The sequence below is a fragment of the Rhincodon typus genome, chromosome 37 (assembly GCF_021869965.1).
Source record: "Rhincodon typus isolate 14 chromosome 37, sRhiTyp1.1, whole genome shotgun sequence".
In the NCBI taxonomy this organism is placed as follows: domain Eukaryota; kingdom Metazoa; phylum Chordata; class Chondrichthyes; order Orectolobiformes; family Rhincodontidae; genus Rhincodon; species Rhincodon typus.
The window spans coordinates 16,244,537-16,248,999 of record NC_063368.1 but is presented as its reverse complement, the minus strand read 5'-3'; the positions used below and the strand labels follow the sequence as shown (position 1 = coordinate 16,248,999).

Here is a 4,463-nt window from a genome sequence, read left to right as displayed (position 1 = left end):
CTGCTCCTCTGATGCTGCCTGACCTGCTGTGTTCCTCCAGCTCCACACTGTGTTATCTCTGGCTCCAGCATTGGCAATTCTTACTAGATCTTAGTGAACCAGAGGGGTTTTTACACCAATCAATGATGGTTGTCATTGTTACCATTAGGGGTCAGAGGTCGGGGGTTGGCGGGAAGCAGCAGCCCTGAACCAACCCAATGCTTTGAGGAAGAAAGTGGAAGAGGGGGCTGGAAGTTGTTGAGAATATTTTTACTAAAAATATTGGGGAATCTCACAAGCCCCACTGAACATAATACCCCGCTGAACCAGTATTGTCACTAGACAGCTAACAGGTTCAAATCCACCCCAGTAGCTGGTGGAATTGAATTCAATCATTACATCCGGAATTGGAAGCTGGTCTCAGTAATTGTGGCCATAATAATCATCGATTGTTACTGAAAATCCATCTGGTTCACCAATGTCCGCTAAGGAAGGAAATCTGCTGTCCTTACCCAATCTGGCCTACATGTGACTCACAGCAATGTAGCCGTCTCTGTACTGCCCTCAGAAAGCGAGGCACTCAGCTTGAGGGTAATTAGGGGCGGGTAACAAAATGCTGACGATGCCCACATCCCGCAAAAGTGTAAAAAAAAGGTAATAAACTAAGCCACTCAATTGCATTGTTGGATCTTGCTGTGCCTTAGTTTTGCTCGTGGTCTATCGGCAGGTGACTAGGATGTGGCGTATAAAGGCATGTTCTCTCTTCAATTACTGGAGAGCGCACAGTTTGTCCAACTCTGTCTGAGCGGGAGGAAGCATAAACTCCACAAGTCATGATCCCTTAACCAACGTGGGACCTCAATAACTTCTCTTGTCCCCTTACACTTCCTGGCCTTTCGTTGCCTGTGGGAATGCAACATTCTGATATTGCTTAAAGTGTATTCCATTAGAAGTGGCTCATTATTAGGATAAAGCTGAGACCGGACTGCCCTGGGGAAACAGCCTGACATTTCGGGAGACCCAAATGGCTGGTTTTCCAAACTGAACTCCTGCTATGAAAAGTCCCCAGAACTGCTTGAAAACAAAATAATGTTGCGTCAACAGTTTCCAACAATCTGTTGCTGAGGGGTGCTCTCTAAAATCATAGTCAGACAGCAAACCCCTTTGACTGGCAATGAACACTGTTTGGCCCACAGTTCCTCACCAAACATGGGCAGAATAAAGTCAGAGGCTTGAGCCTGTAGCACAGACAGATTCTCTGGTGCAGCGCTGCAGGAGTGCTGCATTGTCAGAGGCACTTTGATCTGGAAGAAAGGCTAACTCTCTCGGCTGGATTGGAAAGAACCCGCAGCACTATTTGAAAGAGGAAATGAAAGCTGGATGGGGGGAGCGACCAGCATCGTTAAAGACAACAAATTATCTGTTTGTGAGCACATAATGTGGGACCTTGCATTGTGCACAAACTAGTGGCCGTGTCTCCTACATTGCAAACCGCCAACTCTGCTTCAAAAGTAAACCCTTCATTGGCTGCAAAGCGCATTGGGTGGTCCTGAGGTCACAAAAGGTGCTATACAAATGCAAGTTATTTTTGCCTGCAGTCTAGAACACAGGCAGAGAGGCTGAGGGGAAACTCTGAAGCAAATTCAACCCCATTCTGAATTTTCCCTTCTCTGTCGAACCGCACCTGTGGGAAGCAGGGCTGCTTAAGACCTGAGTTCTGAGGAAGGGTCACCAGACCCGAAACGTTAACTCTGTTTTTTGCCTTCACGGATGCTGCCAGACCTGCTGAGCTTTTCCAGCAACTTTGTTTTTGTTCCTGATTTACAGCATCTGCAGTTCTTTCGGTTTTTATCTGCTTAAGACCTGTTTAGTGTTTGCAAATCCCATTAAAGCTCTTGTAAAAGTAAATTACAGCAGATGCTGGAATCTGAACTGAAAACAAAAATTGCTGGAGATCACAGCGGATCCATGGATGCTACCTAACCTGCTGTGATCTACCAGCAATTTTTCTTTTTGTTTTCAGTCCTTTAAAACTCTGCTATCACTTGTAAGTTTCCTTTTTCTGCCCCAGAACTCAGTCTGAGGATGGAGGTTGAACCCAGAGTGGCTGTTGCTCACCTAACTGGCCTGCATGTTTTCATAAACACTCCACCTTGAGAAACAGAGGTAGACAAGGGAGGGAGAATTTGCAAAATTGTATAAAACCAGGCAGTGTTTGGTTCCACACATTCTCACTGAGACATCAGAGGGCCACATCCAAGTGTGCAAAACCCTGGGTGAACAGGTGCTGGATAGCACAGTCCCAAAAGCAGTCCTACAGCTTGCAGTAAAGCAGCCAAGAAAGCTGGGAAGGGAGGAAAGGCTACTTCACACACAACCCAACTCCCAGAAACGATGCAATTCAAAGGTGAAAGCATTTAGACCAAACCAAACCATCTGTGAACAGCGAACTGTTGCCTGCTACCAGATGAAAGCTACATTTCATCGAGCACGGGGAACAACCCAGCCCACACAAATTTAAGAATCCAGACATATAAAATGTCGTTTGGTACATTTATAATCCCAACTTTACAAACTGCCTCGCCGTACCTGAGTCTTGGCTGACTGAAGGAACGGGAGACGAACTGACCCTTTGTCTGTCACACAAAGTTACTTTTCCTTCATAACATTCCTGGGAGATGTAATGGATGGTGTCCTCCGTTTCCAGTGCATGTTTCCAGCAGACCAGGTCCTTCTGAACACGACTCTGTCCCTACGAAAGGTGGGAGTCTCTCAAACTGAGGTTGGGACCCACAGAAGGGGGATGACAGGCCGACTCACGTTTCGCTATAAAATCTTTATAACTCGTGACTCCGCCAGGGATCAGTTTCAGAATCAAGCAACTTGAAAGGGGGGACATCAAATAGCAAGATTTTTCTTTTTGTTTTCTTTAAATAAAAGGAGGGCCATGGTGAAAAATAATCATTGACTAGTGGATAAAATAGCTACCCACCCCCCCATTACTAAGTCTTCATTAATAAAAAAATCAAAATCAGATTTTAACCAATATTATTTCAGACAACAAAACTTTTCTATTTTTTGTTTGGAAAATAGGTTTGATGTGATTGAGACAAATTCATTGTGCATAGATTCTTTCTCATTTAAGTTGGGAGGCTTCTTTTTAGAAAGGATATATATTATGGATGAGCTTTACATTTTTTTTTAATTGAACGAGAGGTTGGGAAAGGGGAAGAGAGAACTATAGGGAGACAGCAGTATCAGTGAGGTTTATAAAATGTGTGCCTGTGAATATAGACTATGTGACCCAGAGCTGGGATAATGTATAATGCAGAGCCATTAAAAAGCTCTCATATATTAAGAGGTTCCATCCAACGATTCTGCAAGTATTGATGCCCTTGGTAACAACCCCGTGTTGCTGTTTCTTTTTGCAAAAAGGAAAACGCAATTAAATTAATGCAGTCATCCCTTATTCATAAAGTTATCAGTTTTCAGTGTCATTAAGGGACAAGGCAGACAGAGGCAGTCAGTCAGTTCATGTGTGTTTATGTATTATTAAAATCACTCACACACACACACACACACATTAATTCTTACCGTCTGGGAGTTTTTCTGATAGCAAATCAGGCTTGGCTTTTTGATGTGTATATCTAGATAGAAAACACAGACTCGCTTTAGCGCCGAGTTCCCTCGGAGTCCTCAAACGAGTCGATTAGAATCGATCCGATTGCTCTGTCAGTCCCGTGGGGTGAAGAGGCCGAGGTGTCCTCCTGCCTGTGCCATGTCCAGGGGTGCTGAGTCGAGTCGAGTCTGGTAGAAATGCTGAGGACCCCAGGCACCAATGCATCCTTTACACAGAGAGAGAGAGACACACACACCAAGAGCCCTCAACTCTGTACGTTCTGCACTGGAGGAGAACCAGCGACTTGTGTGTGTGGGGTTTTGTTTTAGTTGTGAAAGTGGCGCACATGGATGGGGTGGTCTCCTTTCCCCTCACAACATCTTCTCACAAATCCAACACATCTTCCCTCCCCCCCACCCCCCCCCAACTCCCCAAAACAAAATTGCAACTCAAATAAAAGAGGGTAGCAAAGCGGGAGAAAGTGAGAGTCTCTTTCAGCTGGTGACGTGTCTCCCAAATCCGCGCCCCTTTCAAAACCAAGGGGGAAGAAAAATTTCACTTAATTCCATTTGATTCCCATTATTTGCAGGGACACTGGGAGGAGGAAAGGTTATTAGCAATCACCGGAGATTTCTGTTTTCGAGGCTTTTTTGGGGGGGAGGTGGGGGAAAATGTTGCTTTAAAAAGTTTGAGAAGTTGAAGTGAAAAAGGAGTCGAGTGAGTCAGTCCTGGAGTGAGTTTCACCTCGGGCACTGAAACGGGTTAAACTGATATTTCCTTTCTCTCCCTCTCTTTTCTTTTGCAAGTGAACTGAGGCGGAGAACGCGTTTGTATGTGTGTGTGTGTGTGTGTGTGTGTGGGTTGG

The 4,463-nt window shown here is 45.0% G+C and overlaps 1 protein-coding gene across 1 annotated transcript in view; it reads right to left on the bottom strand.

The window, feature by feature from the left end:
* The window catches only part of LOC109920487 (neurotrophin-4-like), a 61,155-nt gene extending 57,177 nt beyond the window's left edge, over positions 1 to 3,978 (bottom strand). Inside the window, exon 1 of the mRNA XM_020520520.2 lies at positions 3,574 to 3,978. The gene's annotated coding sequence lies outside the window, so the exon portion shown is untranslated. The remainder of the gene's footprint in view (positions 1 to 3,573) is intronic.
* Between the last annotated feature and the right edge of the window lie 485 nt (positions 3,979 to 4,463).